Source organism: Anastrepha ludens, chromosome 5, assembly GCF_028408465.1.
Source record: "Anastrepha ludens isolate Willacy chromosome 5, idAnaLude1.1, whole genome shotgun sequence".
Lineage (NCBI taxonomy): Eukaryota > Metazoa > Arthropoda > Insecta > Diptera > Tephritidae > Anastrepha > Anastrepha ludens.
The window spans coordinates 46,621,162-46,638,972 of NC_071501.1; the positions used below are offsets into that span (position 1 = coordinate 46,621,162).

The 17,811-nt window shown below is 40.3% G+C and overlaps 1 non-coding gene across 1 annotated transcript; it reads left to right on the forward strand.

Annotated features, from left to right (window-relative positions):
- The first annotated feature begins 17,532 nt into the window (after positions 1-17,532).
- Positions 17,533-17,605, forward strand: Trnak-uuu (transfer RNA lysine (anticodon UUU)). Its single transcript has one exon. It is a non-coding gene; the product is annotated as a tRNA-Lys (tRNA).
- Positions 17,606-17,811: the final 206 nt, after the last annotated feature.

The window sequence follows — 17,811 nt, forward strand, 5'->3', positions numbered from 1 at the left end:
GCTCGAACACCCACACCAACTGCTTGCGTTTACAGCCAGCAGCAGCGCAAGGCTTTGTTAAGCCGTCGTCAGTCTGAATCCGTACGTTCTGGGAAGTATAGCTTTCGGTAGTATGGAAAATGGAAAATTGCCTAAAATGCTCATAATTCATAGTAGCACACAATATATTCACATTTGTCCTTTGCAATCATTTTTGTTTTTTTCAAGATTTTCCTTGCTGAAATGGCTCGACTGCCGCTGTATGGCTTTCTTCGCTGTGTGTTTGGCTGGTGGTGGTGGCGTTCAAATAGTTTAAGATCAACATAAATAAAATCTGAAGCGTGTGATGTGGTCGAGTAATAAATAATAAAGCACGAGATAGATGAATACATGTATGTAGAATGAGAGTAGGAATCAGAAAGTTAGACAAAAATTTCCGGGTTCTATGCTCAACCTCGCGAGATAAAGTGAACTTTTAACGTAATTCAGAAAATGTTGTTGTTTATTTCCTGCTGCTTGTCTTAAGTTAGTTTAAGTCTTTGTTTTACATCTTACGACTTCACTCCCTTCTAATACGTGATTGTCTAGCAGGGTTTCTTGCAAGCGTCTTGAATTATGTGGTGTCAAACCACGTGTCAAGCAGTCAGTTTAATCAGTCCCCTCTTTATGGCTGCTGTGATTATCCATTTTTCCTTTGCTGGGAAAAGTAAGCGAATTCATTTGGTGGGAATATACTTTACAAATGTATAGACAGTAATGCTACTGTCATGTGAATATATATAAAGGGTGATTTTTTAAGCGCGTGTGTCAGCTATTTAAACCAACTGTTTAAAAAGATAATACCTAAAAAATCACCCGTTATATATAGTATATAAAGTAGCACTTACACTTTTCTGGTGTGCGTCTGCCAATGGATGAATCTACACTTTAAGCCAACTCCGAGCGGCAGATGGTTTCTCCTCATAATAGAAGCTTTTTCGTTGCGGAAATACATACATCCGGAGGTGTGTCATTGTTTGCTGCGGGGAAACCGCCATTAGGAATAAAATTTCGATCAATTGGTGTTTCGTGCCCGAGGTTTCGAACCTCTGCATTTCCGAATGATAGCCAACCCATTACACTATGGCGGCCGCGATATTCATATTCATCATCATCATTAGCACTACAGTCATGTGCAGGCCATTGCATGTGCAACCACAGCTCTCTACTTCGATCGATTCTCTAATACATATGTTGTTGTTATTGTTGTTGTAGCAGCAATACAAGCCTTGTTAATGTAGTGTATATCACCAGTCGTCTTCGGTCTAATTCATCTAAAGGTGGGCCCAGGAAAATGCTGTTTCAACAAGTTGGGTCCAAAAGAAGAGGAGTGTTAGATGAGTGGGTTTAGAGGGACATGTGAAAAGGCGGTTAGTGTCGTGCGGGGTGCCTTCACATGCCGTATTTCGGGGTCAATTCTGGATTAGTAGGAGTTTAATCTGCTACAATATCCAGAACGAAATTGTGCCAGTGCTACGCGGATCTCACGGGGAAGCTGGGGCTCTTTATCTGCTGAAAGTGGTGGTTAGACTCCAATTTCGGCATTTGGTGGTCAGGAGTTTAAGCAGGTGGTTATGGTCTCCTGATAAATCTTCTACTATGTCTTTCGCAGGTCAAGTTACGGTAGGTAGTGATGGTTGCCCAGAAAGTGGGCCCACTTGGACGAAAGAAGTTTGGTTCATCCTTCGTGATACCATTGCAACTGGGGAAAAGGAGGTGAAGGAAAAAACGACGGAAGGGAAAGGGATGGGGAGGGTTGAGTTTTGTTTACTACGAACGGTGACTAGTCTGCGGTTGTGTTAGCCTCTTTATGCTGCTGATGAAGTTCATCAGATTTTCGTTATCAAGACCTGCTATATCAGCAGGCGCAGAAAAGAAGTGAGAACCAAGATGCTTGAATCTTAGTCCCGCGAGAGCTGGGCAGCTGAGGAGCAGGTGCTGAGATGATTCCACCTCATCCTCCATACAGCTGACGCAAAAAGGACTCAAAGTAATTCCGAGTCTCACGGCATGTATACCCCGCGGATAGTGCCCCCCGTGAGGATGCGCACGAAATTTGAGAGATGGGATGAGATTTGTCATCCTCAGAATATCCCTCGAACGCCTCCTATCCAAACGTGGCCAGAAGGACTTCGCGATCTTACACGTTCGTGTACTTGCCCAGCGCTCGCTGAGTTGGTGCAAAGCCCATCCTTCCAGGAGTAGAGCACAGGTTGTCAAGGAGATCCCGATCCTCTCCTTTCGCGGGCGCACTACCTCACAGGTCCCTTGTCTGGCCAGCTCGTTGGCTTCGCAGTTTCCAGTAATGTCACTGTGACCAGGTACCCAAATTATCATTTTATCGAAGAGTTCTGGTGCAATCGAGAGAGAGACCAGGCATTCCTTACCAGTTTCGAATGCACCAAAATAGAGTCTAAGGCTCTAATTGCCGCTTGGCTATCGGCGTAAATATTTACCTTCTTAACAGTTATTACGCAAGTAAGTAGCCAGTCAGCTGCTTCTTTAATTGCGGCCACCTCAGCCTGAATTTAGTTTGATGGCGAGCTCTTTGCAGAATACTCCTCTTCCAGCCCTACCATCCAACTTCGAGCCATCCGTGAACAGGTTAACCAGACCCTATCCACCGTAGCGCCCGGTCCACTGATCCCTTGATGGAATATGGGTGGAGAAAGTTCCGCTTGGACTGTGCGAGGGCACACACTGATCCGTCGACGGGGGGATGAACTCAAAGTTGAGCTTATAGCCCAAGCCCCTCAGTCTGATTGGGGTACGTGCAGCGGCACGTACAGGTACCACTGCGATGTCTACAGGTACCACATTTAACATTTTTAACTGATGTCGTCCTCTCCAGTGAGTTCAATCAGACATAACAGGACATATAACAGGATTGGCTTTATTATGGTATTATAGAGCCAAAATACAACTCTAGGCGAAAGGCCCCATCTTTTGCCCATTGCGCCCTTGCATCCACACAAGGCAATTGTTGCCTGTTGGACATTCCGTACGTATGCCGGAATTATCTTATTCTTGGACTTTTGATGAAACGTATCGCATTTTCATGATGTATCAATGCAACGGGCTCGTCATTATATCTGATTCGACGTGTTGCGTCTTCCCGTCACAAAGGACCATATATTTTTCATAGGGTCTTTCTTTCAAATTTCAGTGATTGGGCGTTGTCTGTTACGTTAAGTATAAATACCTCCCTGCTGTATGGGCTTCACTAGCGCTTTATGCATTTTTGTCTTTTGAGCTCCTGATAGTAATAGAGAATAGCTTTAAGTAAGCAAAGAACACTTTATTTGCCACGCTTACTTGCTCGTTTATTACTACAGAGATGGGTATTCCTAAGTATTTTAACTTGCCAACTCTCTCTATGCACTTTAATATCTGCGTCACTTCTTGTTTTCGTTGCAAAGTGCATATATTTAGCTTTCTCTAGGACGTTCTTCTAAGACTGAATTTTTCGAACGTTTATATATTTTCTCTATTTCCGGTTCATTATCTGCAATACATTGTGTGATATAACATGAAATGAATTTTTGCTTTCTTTAAAACCTCATTCAAACGATCGCCTCTTCTCCGCATACACTCTCTGGACCCAATTTTGGATAACTCAGTCCAAAATTTACATTCTTCTCAAGCGTGATGCTTTCTTGGATTGTGCACATGGAAATGTCTGAAGTCGAATATATTCCTGCAAGCGCGAAACTTACGGTCATAACTTATAACAGTAGAGCCAGCGACAAGGTAAATCTATTAAAGGTGGTATTGGTAATCAGCTCATTTGTTTTTTTTTCTTTCGCCGTGTCCATGTGGCTGTCAGCACAGAACGAAACAAGGCGAATTCATTCTTTGTTTTCTATTTGCCCAATATTTTGCAGTGACAAGCAAACCTACAAAAAACATTGCTGTTGGTCTAGTACCACCACATTTAATGAATGCGCCTTGGCCAGAGAGAAGCAAGTTGTCGTTCCGAAAGTTGGTCCCCTTCCGGAGAGGCGAATGGATCGATATTAAGTAGAGCAGTTAGGCCTGTATTTTTTCCATATTCATTTATGCCCTCATAGTAATGAAATATTTTCTCTGAATAACATTTGCAATTTTACTTTCATATAGTTTGGAAGAAGCGTAATAGATTGCTGAAGTAACTACTTTGCATTGTTGCGCCATCATTTAACGCACCAGCCCTTGTCGAATATATTATTATATGTTTTTTTTCTCAACACTGTGTCACATATTTTTTACTTTTGAATGAGCAAGACTCCAATCGCACTCTATATCGCTTTTATTTTGAAATTCTCTTTCTTTAAGATAATTGATGAGGCTGCACTGCTCCGAAATCTTTCTTTTACTCCTTTTGGTTTCTTTTGAGAAAATAACAAGGATTTAGTGCATAAAAATTTCGTATTCACATTTCAGCTTATGATTTTCATTTTGCTAAGCTCTCCTGACTACTGACTGCGTTGCATTAGCTTCTAATTAGGATTCTTTAACGAGAATCATCAAAACGAAGGAAGTCTCTAAAAGGTTTATGAAAGTGACAAGGGCCATTAGAATGTAGTCTTTCATGAGAAGAAGGCTGGATTTACCAGATACTATATAAGAAATGACACCGACTTACACCGACTTACACCGACGATGCCAACAAAAACCGCTCCCTCAAGAAATCAGAGAGCGCAAGTGGAGGTGGCTGGGCCATACACTACGCAAAGGAGGCACGGAGATCAGAGCAGGCAAGCACTAGGCTGGAATCTCCAGGCTAAGTGAAACCACGATCTAGGGACTCATGGCATCGAAAGTGAAATAAAAGCTGCGAATAAAAATATTATTCAAAAGTAAAACAGTTGCAAAAAAATAAATAAATTCACTACTGCAAGCGGTTCATCTTTGAAGCAAGTACCACACAGTTCTAAGCTCTAGCGCAATGTCTTCATCTTCGTTGTTGTTGTTGTAGCATAGTAAACATTCCTCATTCATATACTGCTGAATGCTGCTGAAGTGACAGTCCTTCTTCTTCTTAATTGGCGCGATAACCGCTTACGCGATGCTGTCCGAGTTTAACAGTCGTTTCTTTCTCGTGCTAACCGGCGCTAATTGAACACACCAAGTGAAGCCAAGTCCTTCTCCACCTGATCTTTCCACCGCAGAGGAGGCCTTCCTCTTCCTCTACTACCACCAGCTGGTACCCCATCGAATACTTTCAAAGCCGGAGCGTTTGTATCTATTCGGACGACATGACCCAGCCAACGTAGCCGCTAGATCTTTATTCGCTGGGCTATGTCTATGTCGTCGTAAGGCTAATAGAGGTCATCGTTCCGTTGCCGTCGCCGTTGCCAATGTGCAAAGATCCAAAAATCTTACGCAGAATCTTTCTCTCAAACACTCCAAGCGTCGCTGCATCGGATGTTGTCATCGTCCAAGCTTCTGTGACAGTCCTTGGTCGTATGTAGATCCGGCTCGTTCCGGTTACGTGGAACCGACGGTCGTGGGATGTCTTTAACTTCATCTTCGGCTTCGCTTGCGTTGTTATCACTTTCATATGTTTCACTGTTCTAGTGTTTTTCGTTTTCGGCTTCGCCTTCATCTTCGGCTGATAGGATTTCGTCATAGAGGATTCGACAGCAGAATTGTGCCTGCTGCTCATTGCACCCGTATTCTTTCACCCTTCCAATCAGTCGTTGTTTAGACGGCAACGAAGTAACATAAGTGAATACTGTGCTCACTTTTTTCGTATATCACTAACACAATCTCAGCTTTTTCGTAAGCAAACCCATGTGACGTCAGCCCATCAGCTGATTCTTTTACATTCGCTGGGAACCGCTTAACGGGATAATCTTGGCCACACCTCTCTAAATCTTTTCACCATGAGTTTTTCTATAGAGATTTGAAACCCTCTTCAATTATTTGAATATTGAGCATTAATACAGTGTAAATATATTATAAATCTCATGGGACTTTCCAAGGTCAAAACTCGTTTGCGGAATTGTTTCGCACGAGCATTATAGTCAAGCAAACATAGAAATGTGTATGTATGTATACCTACATATATACTTGCCGATGCCTGTATGTATTTTGCATACGTAATATATGTTCTGCTATACATAAATACATACATACGTAGATTTTTGCTTGCCGCATTTATCACAGCAAATACATTGATTTATGTTCTACATATTTGTATGCTTGTTTGTAAATATGTTTGCCCATAGAATATCAGGAGTCTATACCTATCTTCATAGGCGAAAGCGCATAATAATTTATGAGTGCCATCAGCAACCCTTAAACCTTAAATGATAAATGGCGTGCCAGGCTGGCGGTCGCTGCGTGCTGTGAACCCCAAAAATATGGAACCAACGAGACAAACCAAGTAGTCCGTGTTCTTCTTGCCCCAAATGCCAGCCAGCTAAGCTGACCCGTACTCAGAGGTAAAGTCTAAGAACGTCAGTATGCAGCTTTGTTGATAGTCTTCCATATGGTAGGACATATACGTTGTTTGTAGTATCTGGAAGTTAACAAAAAAACAAAAATGTGGACATAAAGCACAGTCGCTTACACAGATATGATTTTGCAATGCTGTGTTTGAATTTGATTATTAGCAAATGCACTGTGTTTTGAATGCTTGTAGATTTACATATGTATGTATACTTTTAGTAGTTGATGTTTTCCTCTTTCTTTTCTTCCTCCATTTCCCATTTTTCTATTCCTCTAAATGCTGCCAGCTTGTCACACGTTCATTGCCATTTCGCTCCTAGTCTCTAACTAACTCCCTCTCTTTACTTCATTTTCTCTTTGCCCTTTTTGAAGGTTTAGCTTTTGTACTACATTTGGCTTGGTTAGGGTAGTTAGTCTTTGTTAGGTTAATTAGCTCGAAGAATGCCAATGCCAATGCTACACGTCTTACAATGCGCTGTTAACATTAGAAATGATTGAGCTATTTTTCTAGATTTCTCAAAATAAATTACACGCCACTCTCATTTCTACCTCGACCGAACCTAGTCCGATTATACAGCTGTACTTAACATAACACATGGGCTCAAAAGTCCCGGGCCTAAAAAAGAAAACACTTTTTTGTTTGTTCAAAATTAGCTTTATTCATCAACGTAATTTCCATCAAGAACAACGCAATCATTCCAGCGCCCCTCTAACATTTCAATACCACTTTTGAAGAACGATTTATCTTTTGCCTCAAAATAGGCCTCAGTTTCAGCGAGCAAAACTTCTTACAGGCGAGCATTTTTTTAGGTCTGCGGACAGCCAGTAGTCGCTGGGAGCCAAATCTGGCGAATGCGGTAGATGTGGGAGCAATTCGCAGTTCGATTCAGAATCTTTAATTTGCCCTAATCAGCATGGGTTTATTGCTAACAGATCTACAGTATCTAATCTGGCCGTTTTTAGTGAATACTGCATTGATTCTTTCTCCGCTGGCTTCCAGGTCGACTGTATTTACACCGACTTTTCGAAAGCCTTCGACAAAGTTTCTCATAGAATCTTAGTTAAAAAATTAGCTAGTCTTGGCTTTCATTCTACATTTCTGCAATGGATAAACTCTTATTTGAGCAATAGACGCTGTGTTGTAACAATCGATGGTATTTCATCTACCTCCTTTGCTGCCATCTCAGGTGTTCCGCAAGGAAGTATCTTGGGACCGCTTTTATTTGTGTTATTTATTAATGACATCAAAAGTTGTTTCACATTTGCTAAATTTTTGCTTTATGCTGATGACCTTAAGATCTTCTCAGCGATCAAGACGCAAGAGGATGCCATTAGACTTCAAGCCGATATGAATAGGCTTTATTTCTGGTGCCAGAATTCACGACTTTCGCTGAACTTATCTAAGTGCTTCCAAATATCTTACTCTAAAACATCTAATATTTTGTGCACTAAGTACAGGATCTCGGCATGTATCCTGCAGTGTGTTAGTGAGTTTAAGGATCTTGGCGTCATCTTCGATAACAAATTCTCTTTTAATAACCATATAAATTATATTACTTCTAAATCTTTTTCGATGTTGGGCTTCATCAGACGAAACGCCACTAAGTTCTCTGATCCCTATACCATTAAGTTACTGTATACATCTTTTGTTAGATCCCATTTAGAATATGCTGCTTTTATTTGGAGACCTTGTAGTCAGCAAGCTATTAATAGAATCGAACGTGTGCAAAAAATATTTCTCAAATATGCCCTTCGATCCCTGAATTTTTTTGATCCCATGCCATCATATTCTGCTCGTCTCATGCTTATAAGTCTCAAGTCCTTAGAGATTCGTAGGACTATACTGTGTCTGTCTTTTACTCATAATATTATTACTGGAGTAATTGATTGTCCCTACTTGTTGGAAAGGATTCGATTTAATGTTCCCCAGCGATCTCTTAGGAACTTCTACCCTTATTATGGGGGAAACTTTAAAACTACGTATGCCAGCAATGCTCCCATTACTCGTGCTTTACGGGAATTAAATGCCGTTCATAATGATGTTCTTCTTGATTTCTCGCTTTCAAGAACAGCACTTTTAAATCTTTTGAATTCTATATTATAGTTAGTTAGTAGCTAGTATAGTTTTTAAATACATATAATATATTTGTAGCTTAATCTAAGCAACTTTTGTATCATAGTCTGTAAGGATTGTAATTCATAGACTTAAATAAATAAATAAATAGTTCGCAAAGCGCTTAGCAGATACATGGCTATTAGTTTTTTTTTCATAGCTATTTATATTCAATGCCTCAGCCCAGATCAGTGGATCGAACTAACAACCCTTTTAAATAATATAATATGATTTTGCTATGGCCAGGGTCCTTGGTCCTACCTACATATTCGCTGGCGATCCTCTGAATAGCTTGGACTTTGACACTATAACCACTGCGATATCATCCGCGAATCCAATGGCTTTGGATCTAGAAGGCATATCCAGTCTAAGAATACCGTCATACATAATGGCCTAAAACTGAACCTTGGGGGAACCCTGCTGTTACATTGCACCATTGAATGCCCTTGTCAGTTCTAAACCTCAGTATACGGTCCGAGAAATAGCTCCCAATTAGTCTGATAATATAAGGCCTTCTATTATATGCTGCCAGCTGGCTGTATTGAAAGTGTTTTTAACGTCCAGAGTTACCAAGGCGCAGTATTATTTTATCCCGCCACACCAGCTCTTGTCCCAAATCGCTTCTGTTGCTTAATCCATCACTCATTTGATAGCGTCCACTGTTGAGCGGATTTCCTGAAGCCAAACTGGTATGTGGATAAAATACCTCTACCTTCTGCGAAAGATTATATACCTGTCGCAGATAATTCTCTCAATAGTTTTCCCCATTGTATCTAGTAAGCATATCGGTCGGCACGGCTTTTTATTTCCAATGGTTTGCATCTCGCACCTCTTTGGGAAAGTGCCTTCGTTTAAGCTGATTTGGAATACCGCTAAGAATATGTCTGGACGTTTAGAAATCGGCATTCTCAGGGTCCTATTTGGTAGGTCGTCTGGGTCTGGAGCTTTCTGGGACTGGATTTTATTGCACGCCGCTAATACAAGGGATATCACCTATTTCGTGCTGAATCCATTGAGGCAATACGTTCTCAGATCTGTGAGGAAAAAGGGTTGTACTAAGTATGCGCAATCTTACTGGGCAAGTAATTTGGCGTTTTGGTGCGGTTTTTGTGTTTGATAGCACTCCCCGTTAAGCTGTGCCCCAGCGGTTGATAACGTTTATTCGTAAAGTTTTTTAAAACTTTTATTGATAAAGTTTCGAGAAACGATTCGCCGACCACTTAAAAAAAACCAAATTTTATGCAGGCATGTCACGACGAAAGCCACATATTTCGAAAAACAAATCAGAAGGCTAGGTTGGAGTTTGCGAAGAAGTTCCAATTTGAGAATATGGACTTTTGGTCTAAGATATTCATTGAAAAATAACAATATTGCATTCAAAATCTCGCCAGAATTTATCTGAATTCTCTGTTTCATTTACGGATAAAACCAAAATTAATAATTTTGGATCAGACGACAAGCCTGCCTGGAAAAGAATTGGAGGACAAAATAATGATATGGGGTTGCATGTCGATGGCTGGAGCCGGAAAAGTACTCGATATTGATGGGATTTTGGATGATAAAGAGTATATTGACATTTTAAAACAAAATGTTCTCAGCACTACAGAAAAACTTGGTATTCGTGAAAACTGCGTGAGCAGTAAGTCAGATTTAAAACAAGCAGTATTGGAGGGAAGGATTGAGCCCAGCTATTGCTGAAAACTCATTGAAAGTATGCCACGGTGCTTACAGGAGGTAATAAAAGACAAAGGGGAATCGACAGAAAGAATTACGACAATCCTTATGAAATTCTTGCTTTTGCGAGTTATAAACGGAGTGTCCCATTTTGAGTGTGAGCAGCATATAAGGCACTAATTTCATATAAAATTGAATTCTCCTCATTGTTTTTGATTTAAGTGCAGTTAATTCATATATGTAATTGTACTTCCTGCATGCGAGTATACATAAATAAATAAAAAAATTGAAATAAAAAAATATTTATCATCTTATTTTTCTGATCTGGGTTCCAGGACATAGGAACGTAGAGGGAAATGAAATTCTTCATGTACTATTTTGAAAACCCTTTGGTCCCAGTACAATATACGAAGGCCTTAGAAAGTCCTTTGGACTCCTCGTCATTCAATTTCCAAACTCGTAGCTGTGTTTACCGGTCACTGGACGATCGAAAGACTCGCGGAAAACCTAGGTTTATCATTTAACCCCCTTTGCAGAAGTTGTGGGGACCTTTCAGAGAAGGAGACTGTTGAGCACTATAAATGTCAAGGTTTGACAGCTAGACGATTAAGTCACTGGGTGCTCGTTTCTTCGACAGCCTGGGTCAGTGCGCCAACCTAAATCCCATCAATCTTCCCCATTATAGCAACAGCTCTGGTTGGCTATAGATATATTCCTGTTGGAGGTCTCATAATGGTATCAAAACGGCCCTTTAGTGCTACTTGAGGAGTACCAGACTGGCACTTCAACCATCTCACCTACCTACCTATTTAAGTTAAAAGATCTTATATAGGAAGTGTCCCATTTTGAATGTGGCTCACTGTATCTCCACTTCAGCTTTCGAAACAAACCAGAGAAAACATTCGGTGCACCCTAGTATACATATATGCACTTTGCTTGCGATGTGAAGCGCGTGTGAGCCAAAGAATGCACTAAAAATGTTCTTCGATTGTTGTTGCTTAGATGACATGGTCAATTAAAGCACACATATTCGTCTGCATAACAATAAATACTGAAATATGCATGAGTGCCTTTATAATTTCCCCTACCCACTGCGCATCGCCTTTCCAAGAGTGGGACGTTTTGTGAGATCCTTAAGGCGTGTGTTGTACCACAGCGCTACTCACCCACTTTCTCCGTTGACTGGCGAACAAAGCTCCCTACTTGCTCGCCTGTTTGTAAATAAGATTTGTCATTTTGTCATTTATGTGACGCATTTTGTTTTATTGCTTCTCCACACACATAATTACAATCATACACACAATGCTAATGTTTTTAACTACAACAGTCGTCTGCACATTTTATTATTATAATTTTAGCTTGTTGACACAATTAGTCACCCCGCTATCGTTGACCGTCGTCGGCCACGTCAAACACAATGCGAGAAAAATTACGCTCGCAATTAGTGAGGAAATTGTAGACAAGTCAGCAGCAGCAAGTGTCTGCCGCAGCACCGGGGAAAATAACAGCGGACAAGATGGTATGAAATAGGGACGTGAAGTGAGCTAAGTTAGTTTGTGGCATGCCACAGCATGAGTGGGCACTGGTATTGTTTATTTTTATTGCATGTGGCTGTGGCAGTGTGACTTCCTTGCTGAGCACGACCATTTTTGACATTTGTCCAACGCCATTAAATAAATTAATAAACTTAATTAGGCAATGACGTGTGAAAAATCCATTCAGGAAATGCAACTGTTTATTGCTTGAACTACGCTACAATAAGTCTTGAGTGAGCTCGCTGGGTAAAACAAAGGCATTTGAGGCATGCAAAATTGTAACAAGTCGATATGATACGTATGTAAAACTAACGGTTAATAACGATTGATAGGAAGTACGTCAACTGAATATGTGGAAAACAAAGTCCGCATGGGGCATCAACTGAGATTCGTCAATGCATTGAAATGATTTGCATTTTAATGGAGAGGTAGTTGGGAACAGCGAAGTTCGTTATCTATTGATTTTGCAGCGTTCAAGGCGTGCAAAGTAACCTCGAAGTAAGATGATGTAACGAGATTGTGGAAAATGATCAGGCCTCTTCTTCAAGCGGGACACTGGGTGCAGTGGCGAAACCGACAATCTGGTGTAAAGTAGAGAAATACTGTTAACAGAAAAATCTACGCCGAATATCTTGTATTGGGTCAAAAGTTGTCCCCAAGGTGACAAAAGAAAAATAGACGAAGGAGTTTCAAGAAAAGCACTCAAATATTGGGTTGAAAAATAATTTCATAGCGTTTTTACATTTTCTATTATTTTACAACGATTTGTGTGCTGTTCGGCAAAGGGTAAATATTCATTCGATAGAACTCTTTACAAAACTATGTTAATTCTATTTTTGTGTTATTTAAATTTTGATTAGGTTTGAAGCTCAGAAGTGGAATACCCAGGAGGCAAAAATCAAAGTTTTCGACACCTGCTCCTTTGCTTTTCATCGAGGCCAAAAAACTGCCGTAGCATCCATTTCGACGTGTATGAGGAAGGTGTCATAGGTGTTCAAAAACGGCGACTTTGACGTCGATGACATGTCCCGCAGCGGAACAGCGAAAGGCCTTCTGAATTCGGTGAAGAACGTCTCAAATCACTTCTGAAGGAGACCGGTCGCCAAATCAGTCGTGAATTGGCGGAAAAAATGAACTCCGATCATAAAACGATTCTCAATCACTTTCATTCAATGGGATTGACCGAAAAGTGTTGAGCCTGGGTGCCTCACGACCTCTACGAAAGAAAGTTGTCTTTAAATTGCTTCTCAGCATCTCGCCCGCCATCCAGCAACAAGCGGTCATAAACCACGCTTTTTGTACCGAACCGTCACGGGAGATGAGAAATGATGCCTCTACGAGTAAATCAATGATATGTGTTTTTTGGGGGAACTGGGAGGGTGTGGTACACTGGGAAATGTTCGAAAACAATGCCATGGTCAACAAGGAGTTCTACATTGCCCGCCTACTCCGCTTCCATGAGGATGTACGACTGAAAAGACCTGATCCACATATTCAAACCATACTCCTTCACGACCATACCAGGCCACATGTTTTACAAGTAGTCAAATCAGCACACCAACAGCTCAAATGGGACGTCGTTCAGCATTCGCCGTATTCTCTGGACCTTGCACGGACCGATTACCATCTTTTCCACTCCCTGTCAAACCATATGAAGAGCGTTACCTTCGACAACAAAGAGATCGTTAAAAACTGGCTCAACAACTTCTTTGACACCAGACCAGACGACGTTTGACGGAACGGCATCAACAAATTGGGAAGAGGTTGTAAACAGCAACGGCGAATATATGATTGATTAACTTATTGATATAATTATTGTTTTTTGTTTAAATAAAAGTCTTCGACTAAAACGCTACGAACTTATTCCCCAGACTAATTTATTCTATACATCTTCTAAACGCAACGAACGCAGCGTAACAGTACAAGTCATGATCCACCAACCTTGAAATTATCTGTCAATGCCCATTACCGATCTGATGGAAAGAGTTGCCAGAAACGCATGAGGAACATCTCTTGGGTTAGATTAGGTTGAAGCGTTTGTCCATTGTAGGACACACTCAGGCTCATGGCCCATTGTGATGCCGCGTGGGGAACCAGCCCCTATCCCTCCTGAAACCAATGTGTGATATTCAAAAATTTCGCAAGATCCTTAATTTCGACAGAGCCCAGGTCTTCTAATTCGTTGAAAAAAAAATGTCCGTCTCGATAGAGCAGGACAGTGACACAGAAGGTGCGTCTCTTCCTCGTCTAGACAACTTCTATAGAAGTCATGTGTTTGCACACCCATTCTCTGGGCGTGCATACCGATTAAGCAGTGCCCGTAATAACTGAAATCAGTGTGCTAAGACTGTGCTTATCTCTACTTAGTAGAAGTTCTGTGCGTTTAGCATTGAGAGTCGGCCACATCTGTCGGGCTATTTTGCAAGTGGCTTTGTTACGAGATCTTTCATTTGCTACTCTTACAATTTCCTCGCGGATACGTAGTCTACATGTTTGCAAGGGTATACCTATATCATTGTCTATGTACTCATCAGTTAATTTGGATTTTGGCTAGTCCATCGGCTTTGCAGTTCCCGTCAATGTCGCAATGTCCAGGAACCCATGCTATCATTAGGTGAAATGACTCAGCCATCTTGTTAAAAGATGCGCGGCATTTCATGGCTACCTTGGAGGTTATCGACTGTTTTGTGAGTGATTTTGTCGCTGCCTGGCTATCAGTAAAAATGTAGATATCATCTACAGGTATGGATGGTCTTACTTACTTACTTACTGCTGTCCTGGTCTCCTCGAAGAGCACAAGACCTGTATGGCTTCATTCATCATGTTGACATTTCTGCATAAACTTGGCACCTCCATATCCATTGTGCCGGCTGCAATTTGTGAAGCGGAATTTTCGGGAATTAAACGATTACCTCATAGAAACATATTTCATTACATAAACAACAGTATTGGGTAAATAGTCAATGTTTGATCAGTTCAAGGACCGTTGGACACATTTACATAGCGAGCCGCCCGATGCCGACTCCAGCTGCACTTAACATGCTGAACAGACGCTGAGGTCAAGAATGTTTTTAACGAACTCTTTTTTCCTCGGACTTGTTTGGTTCGCGGGAGATATTTCATTTCTCTCCTACCATCCATACGCGTCGGGGTTATAGCCATTCCCCAAGGGACTTACTTGCTCGAAATATACCACGGTTTTCATACTAGTAAGGTTTAGGGTAGGAATGGAGCCCGATGGAGCTCAAATTACTCCCTGAGGAAAAGGCTACAACTGTAGAGGTTATCTGAAAAGGGTTATTGGCTAAAAACTTTTGGTGAGCGAAAAGCCACACCAAGTAGAGATGTTAGTGGATAATTTTGTAATTATTGTGTAGATGTCGACATGAAAGTGAAGAAATGTCTGGACATCGGATCATTTTCTTAAACAAAAGTTCTGTCATATATCAGTATACGAAAGAAAAAAACAAAAACTTACACCAGGTGAGGGAACATGCAGCAGTGGTAAGGGCTATTTGCTTGTTGCGGTTATTTACTCAGACTTGTTAGAAATTCTACAACCGAAATGAATTTAAGTCCGAGTTCAGAATAAGAGACGAGAAATAATTGAAGGGTGATGAATCATCTGCTGACTTTGTGTTGGTATGTTAAGCTGCATTGAATTTCTCAGAAGAAAATTTGTTCGAATATTATGGGTATATGGCAGACTATTAGAGACAAATTCGAATTCACATCTTCTGTCCTTATAGAAAACTTTTTAAGGGAAAGCACTTCTTTTGAGATAATAAAATAATTGGAGATGTAGGTAGGTAATTGGAGATGAGTTAAGGATAGAGATACTATACTGAACTGATACATCCCACGACCCTTCGAGCTGAAGGATTTAGGGAGGCTTCCTTCAGCATCATTTGAAAAATTGATTCTATGTAACGTGAAAATATTCGTCTTAACAAGTGCTAGTGGGTAGTCTGCAAGTAATAAAGAAGAACAAAATTCCGCTATAAACGGAGTTGACTAAAATGAAGACGAGATATCATAATAAATACATTGCTGCCTGAAATTCACTAGTGTCTTTTTAACAACTTCGGAACCATAACAATCGCTGCGCGACCTCACGACTTTGATGATTGCATTGAATATTTACCCGCAAGAATTCTTAGGGAAAGAAGCAGTTTAACTTTAACACTTCAAAATTGCGCACATGCAGACATGTAAATACATGAAAAAAAAGAAAATAAAGATGAAAAGGAATTGCGAACTCCCTGTCTAAGAAAATGTCCAATAAAACGCAAATTGTGCTGTCATCAGAAATTATGTCATTACTTCAGTTTTTATGACGGTTCCATCTACTAGGTTTGTGAAGCAGACGACTAGCTTGTCTTATCTAAACGACCAAATAGACTTTTAAGGGATATGAAATAAAAAGCACTCAGCCAAAGTAAGTAAAAGGAGGGCTAAGCGGAGGGTGAGAAGGATATAGAATATTCCTTTATTTGGAAACAACATAAAATAGGAAAAGAGTTTGCCTGTTTGCCATTTGAATTTTTAATCTCCAGAGAAAATCCAATTTTACTGCAAAGGAAATTGGAAAGGCAAACTTATGTACGGCTGTGAACACACGGAACGAGAATGTGTGTGGTAGCTGAAAGTGGTGGTGTAAATGGCTGTAGAGGAGCGGATTAACTATTACTTGTTTATTTGTGGCGGATGCATCTCTATATGACCCAAGGCGCATATATTCAGATTTGTAAGTCGTCTCGTCGGATTAGACTAATAATGTGCTAAAAATGGATAGGCAAAGAATCTTAAGGAAACTTAATAGCAAATAAACTTAAAGACTTTAAGGTTACAAGGTGGCAACTAATGGACGTGAGTAACCTCGGTAACCGTGTAAGTGGTGGGCTGGCAGAACATGAGTCCGATGAAAGGCCACTGGAAAGTAAATATGTACGTATAGGGTTTTCCCAAACAGAGGTGTTATTTTGATATTCAAAGAAATATGATATTTTTTAATCAAGGGTGGTTAAGTTTCAAGGGCCGGTGTTAATTTTGAATAAAATACAATTTTTTATGAAATTATTGTCATTTCTCTTTATTATGATAATACTGGTATGGCTCAATTACGTACATCTTTTCTTTCAAATAACCCCAAAGAAAGAAGTCCAACGGTGTCAAATCACATGGTCTTGGCGGCCAATTGGCATCGCCGCGACATGAGATTATTTGGCCATCAAATTCTCCGTGCAAGAGAGCCATTGTTTTGTTAGCTGTGTGACAAGTGGCACCGTCCTGTGGAAACCACATATCGCACCCTAAATACAAAAGGGCCACAACTCAAAATTTTCCACACTCGAGTTTGACTTGTTTACAGTAGCACAGAAAACAAACTATGTGACATATCACGCTAAAATTTGCCATGTAAGCTTATAACAGTCCTACCAAAAAACGAAATATTAATTTTTGCCATATGTCATCCGCGGACCGTTTTATTGATAACGTCTCGTTCATATTTGAGCAGAAGGAACATTTTGAGTTGTGACCCTTTTGTATTTAGGGTGCGATATAGTATGTATATACTTAGGAAAATTTAATATTAAATAAAAATTTTTTACAAGGCATTTATTCAATTGGAATCTTCTGCTTTTACTTACTATTTACTATTCAGACTTCAAAAACTATATTATTATTTCAATTTGAATAAAATAGATTTCTGCGACTAAATGCTGTTATTCTTGACCACTCATCGTTATAGTGTGTGCCCGGGTAGCTCAGTCGGTAGAGCATTGGACTTTTAATCCAAGGGTCCAGGGTTCAAGTCCCTGCTCGGGCGGTCATCATATTTTGTTCTTTTTGTAGATATTTTTTTTTATTTTTCAGAAAGTTTTCCTTACAAATATAATACAAAATTATACAATCACTTTGATACATAAATAATACAATAATTCCGTGCGCAATTTTTTAATTCGTAATAAAGCGAATTTTATAATTTTCACTTCGGACATTTTTATTCATATTAAGTTAAAGAAGGAAAACATT